The sequence below is a fragment of the Bombina bombina genome, chromosome 1 (assembly GCF_027579735.1).
Source record: "Bombina bombina isolate aBomBom1 chromosome 1, aBomBom1.pri, whole genome shotgun sequence".
NCBI lineage: Eukaryota > Metazoa > Chordata > Amphibia > Anura > Bombinatoridae > Bombina > Bombina bombina.
Window position 1 is genome coordinate 1491506837 of NC_069499.1, and position 14064 is coordinate 1491520900.

Here is a 14064-nt window from a genome sequence, read left to right on the forward strand (position 1 = left end):
ATCCGCCTCCCAGTTCTCCACTCCCGGGATGTGGATTGCTGACAGGTGGCAAGAGTGAGACTCTGCCCAGCGAATTATCTTTGATACTTCCATCATTGCTAGGGAGCTTCTTGTCCCTCCCTGATGGTTGATGTAAGCTACAGTCGTGATGTTGTCCGACTGAAACCTGATGAACCCCCGAGTTGTTAACTGGGGCCAAGCCAGAAGGGCATTGAGAACTGCTCTCAATTCCAGAATGTTTATTGGCAGGAGACTCTCCTCCTGATTCCATTGTCCCTGAGCCTTCAGAGAATTCCAGACAGCGCCCCAACCTATTAGGCTGGCGTCTGTTGTTACAATTGTCCAGTCTGGCCTGCTGAATGGCATCCCCCTGGACAGATGTGGCCGAGAAAGCCACCATAGAAGAGAATTTCTGGTCTCTTGATCCAGATTCAGAGTAGGGGACAAGTCTGAGTAATCCCCATTCCACTGACTTAGCATGCACAATTGCAGCGGTCTGAGATGTAGGCGTGCAAAGGGTACTATGTCCATTGCCGCTACCATTAAGCCGATCACCTCCATGCATTGAGCTACTGACGGGTGTTGAATGGAATGAAGGACACGGCATGCATTTTGAAGCTTTGTTAACCTGTCTTCTGTCAGGTAAATCTTCATTTCTACAGAATCTATAAGAGTCCACCAGAAGGGAACTCTTGTGAGTGGAAAGAGAACTCTTCTTTTCGTTCACCTTCCATCCATGCGACCTTAGAAATGCCAGTACTAACTCTGTATGAGACTTGGCAGTTTGAAAGCTTGAAGCTTGTATCAGAATGTCGTCTAGGTACGGAGCTACCGAAATTCCTCGCGGTCTTAGTACCGCCAGAAGAGCACCCAGAACCTTCGTGAAGATTCTTGGAGCCGTAGCCAATCCGAATGGAAGAGCTACAAACTGGTAATGCCTGTCTAGGAAGGCAAACCTTAGATACCGGTAATGATCTTTGTGAATCGGTATGTGAAGGTAAGCATCCTTTAAATCCACTGTGGTCATGTACTGACCCCTTTGGATCATGGGTAAGATTGTCCGAATAGTTTCCATTTTGAACGATGGAACTCTTAGGAATTTGTTTAGGATCTTTAAATCCAAGATTGGCCTGAAAGTTCCCTCTTTTTTGGGAACCACAAACAGATTGGAGTAAAACCCTTGTCCTTGTTCCGACCGCGGAACCGGATGGATCACTCCCATTAGTAAAAGATCTTGTACACAGCGTAGAAACGCCTCTTTCTTTATTTGGTTTGTTGACAACCTTGACAGATGAAATCTCCCTTTTGGGGGAGAGGATTTGAAGTCCAGAAGGTATCCCTGAGATATGATCTCTAACGCCCAGGGATCCTGGACATCTCTTGCCCAAGCCTGGGCGAAGAGAGAAAGTCTGCCCCCCACTAGATCCGTTCCCGGATCGGGGGCCCTCAATTCATGCTGTCTTAGGGGCAGCAGCAGGTTTCCTGGCCTGCTTGCCCTTGTTCCAGGACTGGTTAGGTCTCCAGCCTTGTCTGTAGCGAGCAACAGCTCCTTCCTGTTTTGGTGCAGAGGAAGTTGATGCTGCTCCTGCTTTGAAATTCCGAAAGGAACGAAAATTAGACTGTCTAGCCTTAGGTTTGGCTCTGTCTTGAGGCAGGGCATGGCCTTTACCTCCTGTAATGTCAGCGATAATTTCTTTCAACCCGGGCCCGAATAAGGTCTGCCCTTTGAAAGGTATGTTAAGTAATTTAGATTTAGAAGTAACGTCAGCTGACCAGGATTTTAGCCACAGTGCTCTGCGTGCCTGAATGGCGAATCCGGAATTCTTAGCCGTAAGTTTAGTTAAATGTACTACGGCATCCGAAATAAATTAATTAGCTAGCTTAAGTGTCTTAAGCTTGTTTGAAATCTCATCTATAGTTATTGAGTCAAGAGTCTCTTCCAGGGACTCGGACCAAAAAGCGGCCGCGGCCGTGACAGACGCAATACATGCAAGGGGTTGCAATATAAAACCTTGTTGAACAAACATTTTCTTAAGGTAACCCTCTAATTTTTTATCCATTGGATCTGAAAAGGCACAGCTATCCTCCACCGGGATAGTGGTACGCTTGGCCAGAGTAGAAACCGCTCCCTCCACCTTAGGGACCGTCTGCCATAAGTCCCGTGTGGTGGCGTCTATTGGAAACATTTTTCTAAACACAGGAGGGGGGGGGAAAGGGTACACCGGGCCTATCCCACTCCTTAGTAATTATCTCTGTAAGCTTCTTAGGTATAGGAAATACGTCAGTACTCGCCGGTACCGCATAGTATCTATCCAGCCTACATAATTTCTCTGGGATTGCAACGGTGTTACAAACATTTAGAGCTGCTAAAACCTCCCCTAACAGTACACGGAGGTTTTCGAGTTTAAACTTAAAATTAGAAATGTCTGAATCCATTCTATTGGGATCAGAACCGTCACCTGCTGATTGAAGCTCTCCGTACTCATGTTCAGCATACTGTGACGCAGTATCAGACATGGCCCTATTATCAACAGCGCACTCTGTTCTCACCCCAGAGTGATCACGCTTACCTCTTAGTTCTGGTAATTTAGCCAAAACTTCAGTCATAACATTAGCCATATCCTGTAATGTGATTTGTAATGGCCGCCCTGATGTACTCGGCGCTACAATATCACGCACCTCCCGAGCGGGAGATGCAGGTACTGACACGTGAGGCGAGTTAGTCGGCATAACTCTCCCCTCGTTGTTTGGTGAAATATGTTCAATTTGTACAGATTGACTCTTATTTAAAGTAGCATCAATGCAATTAGTACATAAATTTCTATTGGGCTCCACTTTGGCTTTAGCACATATAGCACAGAGATATTCCTCTGAATCAGACATGTTTAACACACTAGCAAATAAACTAGCAACTTGGAAATACTTTTCAAAGTAATTTACAAATAATATGAAAACGTACTGTGCCTTTAAGAAGCACAGAAAAAAGTTATGACAGTTGAGAAATAATTAACTGAGAAACTATAACATCAAAGGTAAAAACACAATTTTAGCAAAGGATTGCCCCCATTAGCAATGGATAACTAACCCTGATAGCAGAAAAAAAGTACAGAAATAAACGTTTTTTATCACAGTCAGCTACAATCTCACAGCTCTGCTGTGAGTGATTACCTCCCTCAAAATAAGTTTTGAAGACCCCTGAGCTCTGTAGAGACGAACCGGATCATGCAGGGAAGACAAGAGACTTCTGACTGAATTTTTTGATGCGTAGCAAAAGCGCCAAAATAGGCCCCTCCCCCTCACACACAACAGTGAGGGAGATCAGTAAACTGTCTTAAATTAAATAAAACGACTGCCAAGTGGAAAAAAACAGTGCCCAAAACATTTTTTTTTTTTTTTTTTTTCACCCAGTACCTCAGAAAATTAAACGATTTAACATGCCAGCAAAAACGTTTAACATCAAATAAATGAAATGACATTAGAAAGCCTGTTGCTAGTCACTGCAAATTAGGCTAAAGTCTTATGCATACAGTATTATCCCAGTGAAGTGCCATTCCCCAGAATACTGAAGTGTAAAATATACATACATGACAGCCTGATACCAGTTGCTACTACTGCATTTAAGGCTGAGCTTACATTATATCGGTATGGCAGAATTTTCTCAGTCAATTCCATTGTCAGAAAATAATATGCTGCTACATACCTCTTTGCAGATTAACCTGCCCGCTGTCCCCTGATCTGAAGTTTACCTCACTCCTCAGATGGCCGAGAACAGCAATATGATCTTAACTACGCCGGCTAAAATCATACAAAAAACTCAGGTAGATTCTTCTTCAAATTCTACCAGAGAAGGAACAACACACTCCGGTGCTGTTATAAAATAACAAACTTTTGATTGAAGGTATAAAACTAAGTATAATCACCACAGTCCTCTCACACATCCTATCTATTAGTTGGGTGCAAGAGAATGACTGGGTGTGACGTAGAGGGGAGGAGCTATATAGCAGCTCTGCTGGGTGAATCCTCTTGCACTTCCTGTTGGGGAGGAGTTAATATCCCAGAAGTAATGGTGACCCGTGGACTGACCACACTTAACAGGAGAAATAGCTGAAGACATAGATCTAACATCCATCTTGATGATATAAAAAAAAAATGGCATCAGAACTGATTAGTATGTTGCAGAAAGCAAACAATGCTATATAAATCAGAATCCAATTCTTGTTGCGCTAATTCTACAACAAAAATGTTGATGCAGCTGCAACATCAGCCAAAGAAATTGCAGGCCTGAAATGACCCAAATATAAATAAACTTTCCTTAGAAAAGATTCAAGTTTCCTATCTAAAGGAACTTAAGTACTATCTTCCATAGGAATAGAGGTACGTTCAGCAAGAGTAGAAATAGCCCCATCAACTGGAGGATCTTTTCCCAAACTCTATATTAATTGCTGGTAAAGGATACAATTTTTAAAACCTTGAAGAAGGAAAAAAAGAAGTACCCGGCTTATTCCATTCCTTATAAATCATATCAGAAATAGCATCAGGAATAGGAAAAAAAACCTCTGGAGTAACCACAGGAGGTTTAAAAACAGAATTTACTAGTTCTAATATCAAGAGGACTATTTTCCACAATATCCAAAAATAATTAACACTTCTAATAAAGAACGAAAAATACTTCATTTAAAATAAATAAGTAGGTTTGTTAGTGTCAATATCTGAGGAAGGATCTTCTGAATCAGATAGATCCTCATCAGAGGAGGATAATTCAGTATGTTTTCGGTCATTTAAAATTTCATCAACCTTATGAGAAGTTTTAAAAGACCTTATAATAATTAGAAGGCAGAATAGCAGACAAAGCCTTCTGAACAGAATCAGTAATAATTCTTTAAATTTCATAGGTATAACACACATATATACATAAACATACACACAATATATATATATATATATATATATATATATATATATATATATATATATATATATATATATGCATATGCAAAAAAAGAGAGAGGATAGATGAAAGAAGGGCGCAATCACTAATAATATGTCTTTGGACAATAATCAACAATAATTCAGAGCAACTAACCCTATTTAAAGGGTAGAAAAAAGTAAATGCATAAAAATAGTAAAAAAAAATTTGAGAAAGATAGTATGATAAACTATCTGTATCTATTAGTCAGTAAAATAGATACTTTGTATGTAAACTGTAATGCATAGAGGTAGGTTTCTAGAGTGTATATTATTTTATAATGTCAAATAAAAGGGACCTTTGAATGCATTAGGCAGATCCTCTGAGGAAGAAGGCTGTAAAGTATTAATGCCTTTGAAACACGTCAGGATAACTTGTCTGCACTATCTAATTTTAAAAAAACTTTTTAGCAAACAGCTGTGGACTTTAAGTCACAGAGTGAGGTCCTTATATTCTGCCCTTATATTGTTGGTCTGCGGACTATGTGCTGTGTTAAATTTGAAATAAATTGAGCTTGTAGTGTATTTATCAACAGAGTTGCACTATTACTATCTATATTTATTTTACATGCACATGGCCACTTGAGACCTAAACATCGACAAAGACAGAGATAAAGACCCAACAGCTGTTACTTACATCCCTGGGAGACGGAGGGAGTTTTCTGCTGACACTACCCGACACTTACCTCATACAGATTGAGGTTGAGTGTGAGTAGACACCCTAAGGGGACCTTTTATTCCGAGCACTGGGTATTACTATTATCACCATTTATTCTACTTCTTCTACCTAATATGCAATATTGTCTTGGTGCTTAATTCACCCTGTTTGTCGGAACTGCTACCATCTGTTCACGTGCCACTAGCACTATAGCTCATAATACTGTAAAAGACTATTTTCTGTATTGTTAATATTTATTATCTGCATTTTATTTGTTATTGTTGTTTTCTTATGTGAACCTGCTCCTGCTGCTTATATTTATATTTTTATTTTTGTGAAATCAAGCATTCAAAGGTCCCTTTTATTTTGACATTATAAAATAATATACACTCTAGAAACCTACCTCTATGCATTACAGTTTACATACAAAGTATCTATTTTACTGACTAATAGATACAGATAGTTTAACATACTATCTTTCTTTTTTACTATTTATGCATTTACTTTTTTCTACCCTTTAAATAGGGGTAGTTGCTCTGAATTATTGTTGATTATTGTCCAAAGACATATTATTAGTGATTGCGCCCTTCTTTCATCTATCCTCTCTCATTTTTTGCATATTTTATCTTATCAGGACTGAGGGGTGTAGGGACCCACCGGCCCTGATAGATAGATTAGGGCTGCAAATTGTTCACACATTAGTTACACTCTTTTGGTTCTTCTTTGAGCCAAATGTACACCTTCTCTGTTTTTTCAAATACATATATATATATATATATATATATATATATATATATATATATATCTCTAAAAAGACAAGCGCACAGAGACACCTCTCATAGTGCAGATCAATTGGATTTATTTACACAAACATTTAAAATACAAGATAAGCTGTGGAAGGTATTCCTTACTCACAAATATGACCTCAATCGAAATGAGGTAAGATAAGGCAATTGGGTACTCAAAGTGTCCCCACTTGTAGCCTGGAAAGCGCCGGGCTGTAAAGGCAGTCCTCAAATCTCAATTCCGTAGATGAGGCTTTATGTTATTCTTTCCGGTAATAGTGGTCACAGTTCCTCATATGCTTGTTAGCAATCAAAGATGAACTTAGGTAAATATAGCACAATACGCTCTATTCAGAGCTGTAAAATACCGCTATGCTTCTCTTGTGATACTCAAAGAGAGCTCTCGGCGTGTCTGTCGGCAGTGACGTAAGGTGGGCGAGGCCCAAATTTTGGTGCATCGCTAGCATTATTCTTTATTTAGTTCTGTGTAACAGAATCGTATTTAACTGTTTTTTGTTGTTTTTTTTAGTATAGTCCTAGAAAACTATTATTATGTGCAAAATAGTAAGTCAAGTAATGAACTCAAACAGCAGCTCTAGGCTGGCATCAAATTTGAAATATGCTATACAATAATTTTACCGAAAATATAAGGCAAAAAAAAGAAAAACAAAAAAACAAAAAATCCAAATTTCGGCCGAAACTATCTGCGGCCGTAATTTCGGTGCATCCCTAGTTTACATTATTTTAGTGCTCTTTGAGTGTTTTATTAGTCCCACAGCTGGTACACTTTATATATATTACATACTATACTTTATATATACATTTTTTGTCCATTTGCCATGTACCAGCAGTAAGAGGCTTAGAATACCATTTATATATATTAGATTATTTACCAGTTTTTGTCAGTCATGTTTCTATGTATGGTTTAAGTACATTAGCATGTCACATTGTATTATGTTTCTTAGCATTCTTAGTATGGTCACTGTTTTAACACTTTGTGATTGGTTGACATTTTGTATATCAGCACACCTTTTGAGCACACCTGAAGATCTCTGATGAAGCGCACTGAGTATGCGCGAAACGCATCAGATCCGCACTACCTAACCTTGTACACAGTTTAGTGCACCACCTGTACTTCTTGAATAAAACTATTTGGTTTATCGTTCCTGATGGTCCTCGTTTTTTGTTGCTTTTGAGAGATATATATATATACACACACATATATTCTCTCTCTCTATATATATATATATATATATATATATATATATATATATATATATATATATATATATATATATATATATATATATATATATATATATATATATATATATATATATATCCCCCTCAGTTTACGCCGGGGTTAGGTTCCAGAAGGAATGGTTGCAAATCGAAACCGTTGTAAATTGAAACCCAGTTTATAATGTAAGTCAATGCGAAGTGAGGGAGTTAGGTTCCAGGCCCCTCTCAAAAACAGAATTTATGCTTACCTGATAAATTACTTTCTCCAACGGTGTGTCCGGTCCACGGCGTCATCCATTACTTGTGGGATATTCTCCTCCCCTACAGGGAATGGCAAAGAGAGCACACAGCAAGAGCTGTCCATATAGCTCCCCCTCTGGCTCCTCCCCCCAGTCATTCGACCGACGGTTAGGAGAAAAAGGAGAAACTATAGGGTGCCGTGGTGACTAGTGTATAAAGAAAAAGAGAAATTTTTCAAACCTGATTAAAAAACCAGGGCGGGCCGTGGACCGGACACACCGTTGGAGAAAGTAATTTATCAGGTAAGCATAAATTCTGTTTTCTCAAACATTGGTGTGTCCGGTCCACGGCGTCATCCATTACTTGTGGGAACCAATACCAAAGCTTTAGGACACGGATGAAGGGAGGGAGCAAATCAGGTTACCTAAACAGAAGGCACCACGGCTTGCAAAACCTTTCTCCCAAAAACAGCCTCCGAAGAAGCAAAAGTATCAAATTTGTAAAATTTGGCAAAAGTGTGCAGACAAGACCAAGTCGCTGCCTTACATATCTGATCAACAGAAGCCTCGTTCTTGAAGGCCCATGTGGAAGCCACAGCCCTAGTGGAGTGAGCTGTGATTCGTTCAGGAGGCTGCCGTCCGGCAGTCTCATAAGCCAATCGGATAATGCTTTTCAGCCAGAAAGAAAGAGAGGTAGCAGTAGCTTTTTGTCCTCTCCTCTTACCAGAGTAAACGACAAACAAGGATGAGGTTTGTCTAAAATCCTTTGTTGCTTCTAAATAGAACTTTAAAGCACAGACTACATCTAAATTGTGTAACAAACGTTCCTTCTTTGAAACTGGATTCGGACACAGAGAAGGAACAACTATTTCCTGGTTAATATTCTTGTTGGAAACAACTTTTGGAAGAAAACCAGGCTTGGTACGCAAAACAACCTTATCTGAATGGAACACCAGATAGGGTGGATCATACTGCAAAGCAGATAATTCAGAAACTCTTCTAGCAGAAGAAATAGCAACCAAAAACAGAACTTTCCAAGATAGCAACTTGATATCTATGGAATGTAAGGGTTCAAACGGAACCCCCTGAAGAACTGAAACAACAAAATTTTGACTCCAAGGAGGAGTCAAGGGTCTGTAAACAGGTTTGATTCTGACCAAAGTCTGTACAAAAGCTTGTACATCTGGCACAGCTGCCAGTCGTTTGTGTAACAAGACAGATAAAGCAGAAATCTGTCCTTTTAGAGAACTCGCTGACAATCCCTTTTCCAAACCTTCTTGGAGAAAGGAGAGGATCTTAGGAATTTTAATCTTACTCCAGGAGAATCCCTTGGATTCACACCAACAGATATATCTTTTCCATATTTTATGGTAAATCTTTCTAGTCACAGGTTTTCTGGCTTGGACCAGAGTATCTATCACTGAATCTGAAAACCCACGCTTGGATAAAATCAAACGTTCAATTTCCAAGCAGACAGCTGCAGAGAAACTAGATTTGGATGTTCGAATGGACCTTGTACTAGAAGATCCTGTCTCAAAGGTAGCTTCCATGGTGGAGCCGATGACATTCACCAGGTCTGCATACCAAGTCCTGCGCGGCCACGCAGGAGCTATCAGAATCACCGAGGCCTTCTCCTGTTTGATCCTGGCTACAAGCCTGGGAAGGAGAGGGAACGGTGGAAACGCATAAGCTAGGTTGAACGACCAAGGCGCCACTAATGCATCCACTAGAGTGGCCTTGGGATCCCTAGATCTGGACGCGTAGCAAGGAACCTTGAAATTCTGACGGGACGCCATCAGATCCATGTCTGGAATGCCCCATTATTGAGTCAACTGGGCAAACACCTCCGGGTGGAGTTCCCACTCCCCCGGATGGAAAGTCTGACGACTCAGATAATCCGCCTCCCAGTTGTCTACTCCTGGGATGTGGATTGCAGATAGGTGGCAGGAGTGATCCTCCGCCCATTTGATGATTTTGGATACCTCTCTCATGGCCAAGGAACTCCTTGTTCCCCCCTGATGGTTGATGTAAGCTACAGTCGTCATGTTGTCTTGACTGGAATCTTATGTATCCGGCCTTCGCTAGTTGAGGCCAAGCCCGGAGAGAATTGAATATCGCTCAGTTCCAGGATGTTGATCGGGAGAAGAGACTCTTCCCGAGACCATAAACACTGAGCTTTCAGGGAATCCCAGACCGCGCCCCAGCCTAATAGACTGGCGTCGGTCGTGACAATGACCCACTTTGGTCTGCGGAAACTCATTCCCTGAGACAGGTGATCCTGGGACAACCACCAACGGAGTGAGTCTCTGGCCATCTGGTCTACTTTAATCTTTGGAGACAAGTCTGTATAGTCCCCATTCCACTGCTTGAGCATGCACAGTTGTAATGGTCTTAGTTCCTTTTGCTCGAATTCATCTATGTCCATTGCTGCAACCATCAACCCTACTACTTCCATGCACTGAGCTATGGAAGGCTGCAGAATAGAGAGAAGAACTTGACAAGCGTTTAGAAGCTTTGACTTTCTGACTTCTGTCAGGAAGATCTTCATTTCTAAAGAATCTATTATTGTTCCCAAAAAGGGAACTCTCGTCGACGGAGACAGGGAACTCTTTTCTACGTTCACCTTCCACCTGTGAGATCTGAGAAAGGCTAGAACAATGTCTGTATGAGCCTTTGCCTTGGAAAGAGACGACGCTTGAATTAGAATGTCATCCAGATAAGGTGCCACTGCAATGCCCCTTGGTCTTAGAACCGCTAGAAGGGACCCGAGTACCTTTGTGAAAATTCTGGGAGCAGTGGCTAGTCCGAATGGAGAGCCACGAACTGATAATGTCTGTCCAGAAAGGCGAACCTTAGGAACTGATGATGATCTTTGTGGATAGGAATATGTAGATACGCATCCTTTAAACCCACGGTAGTCAAATATTGACCCTCCTGGATTGTAGGTAAAATTGTTCGAATGGTTTCCATTTTGAACGATGGAACTCTGAGAAATTTGTTTAGAATTTTTAAATCCAGAATTGGTCTGAAAGTTCCCTCTTTTTTGGGAACTACAAACAGATTTGAGTAAAACCCCATTCCTTGTTCCACAGTTGGAACTGGGTGTATCACTCCCATCTTTAACAGGTCTTCTACACAATGTAGATAATCCATATACACCAATGTAGATAATCCATATACACCTGTAATGTATGTTCTACCCAAAATACATAAGGACATTAAAAACCCTCCAGGGCATCCTATTGTTGCAAGTACCAATTCAGTCTTTACAAATATTTCAATATTTTTGGATAAGATCTTACGGCCCTATGTTGAACGCTCCAGTTCCTTCATTAAAGATACTAATGATTTTTTATGCAAATTGGACTCCTTAGATCTCCCTAGTAGTAAATTTATTATGTTTAGTTTAGATGTAGAGAGTCTCTACACTAATATAAAACATTCAAGTGGCATTGACGCTGTAGAAAATACATTAAGAAATGACATTCAATACACCTCTGCACAAATAGATTTTTTTATCCAGCTTCTGACAATTATACTATGTGGGAATTACTTTCTCTTTCAGGATGACTATTTCCTCCAACTCCAAGGTACCGCCATGGGTTCCAACGTCGCCCCAAATTATGCAAATATTTTTATGAACCTCTTTGAGGAAAAATTTGTTTTTTGTAACGAATTATTTGTTCAGTATGGCGCCACCTGGTGGCGGTATATTGACGATATTTTCGGCATCTGGTGGGGCGACGTTGGAACCCTTGAAAGGTTTGTGAATGATTTAAATTCATCAACAAGATATATAAAATTGAAATTGACTTGGAGTGAGGAGGTGGTTGATTTCCTGGACGTGAGAGTAATGAAATTTGGCAATCAGTTTAAAACTGATTTATTTAAGAAAAAAACTGACCGAAATAGTCTTTTGCGCTTTGAAAGTGCTCATCCGCCTTCTCTCCTAAAGTCTCTACCCCACAGTCAAATGTTGCGAGTGCGCAAAATTGTCTCAGATGAGAAAACATTAAATAAGAGATTGACTGAGATGGGTGAGAGATTTCTGGAAAGGGGTTATCCCAATAGTCTAATAACGAAAGAAATTGAGAATGTAAAATTGATTCCAAAAATAGATTTATTGCACCCTAAGGATAGAGCAAAGAAGGAAAACAATCAGAAAGATAGACTTATCCTTGTAACAGAATATAATGCACAGAGTAATGAAATACAGCGCATCATTAGGAAACACTGGAATATTTTATCTGACTGTAACCCATCTATTATAGAATTTCAGAGCCCTCCTATGTCTGCTTTTAAAAGAAGTAGTAATATCCAAAATAAATTGGTCAAAGCTGACATTGGTCCTAGCACTAAAAACAAAAATAAACCTAGGTATATTACTACAAAAAATACAGGTTGTTATCCCTGTCTAGGGTGTTCCTGTTGCAGCAACATGAGTAAAGGGTCAGTTTTTTATCACCCTCACACTGGCAAAAAGTATAACATAAAAGGTTATTTTACATGCTTGACCACTTTCATAATATATATGATTAAATGTCCATGTGGGGGGGTTTATATAGGGGAGTCCACCAGATCCGCTAAGGAAAGAATAATTGAACATAAGAGCAATATTAGAACTGGCAATGTGAAAGCTCCTCTAGCTGCCCATTTTATAAAAGCAAACCACTCTATAAGTCAATTGAAATTTCAAATAATTGACAAAGTTGATATTCCACGTAGAGGGGGGGATAGAGAAATTCTATTAAAGCAAAAAGAAGCATATTGGATATATGAATTAGGGAGTCTGGAGCCTAAAGGTTTAAATAGAGACTGGGACCTCACAGTATTTCTATGATTATTATTGATAAGATGTAAATTATAACTGTTGTGAAAGTTTGATAAGAAATTAGTAATTTTACTAATCATGGATACACTGCAATGTATACAGAATAAGAAATGTATAAATGTAAGCTTATGAGTAAGTTAAGTGTTTGAGAAAGAAGAAAGAGTTAAATACACTTGAGCGCCACCTAGTGGTACACATGTATATAAGTCACTTGTTAGTTTGTATCAGGTATGGCATGAATAAGGGAGACTAATCCCGAAACGTTGCCTTTTTTACCTCCTTAATAAAAGAATATTGCATCTGCTGTCACCTGCCTGCTTTTCCTTTGACACAATGTAAGAATGCCTGTCTCTTTATTTGGTTTGAAGATAAGAGAGAAATGTGGAACCTTCCCCTTGGGGGTAGTTCCTTGAATTCTAGAAGATAACCCTGAGAGACTATTTCTAGTACCCAGGAATCCTGAACATCTCTTGCCCAAGCCTGAGCAAAGAGAGAGAGTCTGCCCCCCTACTAGATCCGGTCCCGGATCGGGGCTTACCCCTTCATGCTGTTTTGGTAGCAGCAGCAGGCTTCTTGGCCTGTTTACCCTTGTTCCAGCCTTGCATTGGTTTCCAAGCTGGGAAACGTTACCCTCTTGTCTAGAGGCTGCAGAGTTGGAAGCCGGTCCGTTCCTGAAATTGCGAAAGGAACGAAAATTGGACTTATTCTTAGCCCTGAAAGGCCTATCTTGTGGGAGGGCATGGCCCTTTCCCTATTAAGCAATTTTGTCTTGGAAGATACATCCGCCGACCAAGATTTTAGCCAGAGCGCTCTACGCGCCACAATTGCAAACCCTGAATTTTTCGCAGCTAAACTTGCTAACTGCGAAGCGGCGTCTAAAATAAAGGAATTAGCTAACTTAAGTGCGTGAATTCTGTCCATGACCTCCTCATATGGAGTCTCCCTACTGAGCGACTTTTCCAGTTCCTCGAACCAGAACCACGCCGCTGTAGTAAAAGGAATAATGCACAAAATAGGTTGAAAGAGGTATCCTTGCTGTACAAAAATCTTTTTAAGCAAGCCCTCCAATTTTTTATCCATAGGATCTTTGAAAGCACAATTGTCCTCAATGGGAATGGTCGTGCGTTTGGCTAGTGTAGAAACCGCCCCCTCGACCTTAGGGACTGTTTGCCATGTTTCCTTCCTGGGGTCGACCATGGGGAACAATTTCTTAAATATAGGAGGAGAAACAAAAAGGTATGCCTGGCTTCTCCCACTCCTTATTCACTATGTCCGCCACCCTTTTAGGTATTGGAAAGGCATCAGGGTGCACCGGGACCTCTAGGAACTTGTCCATCTTGCACA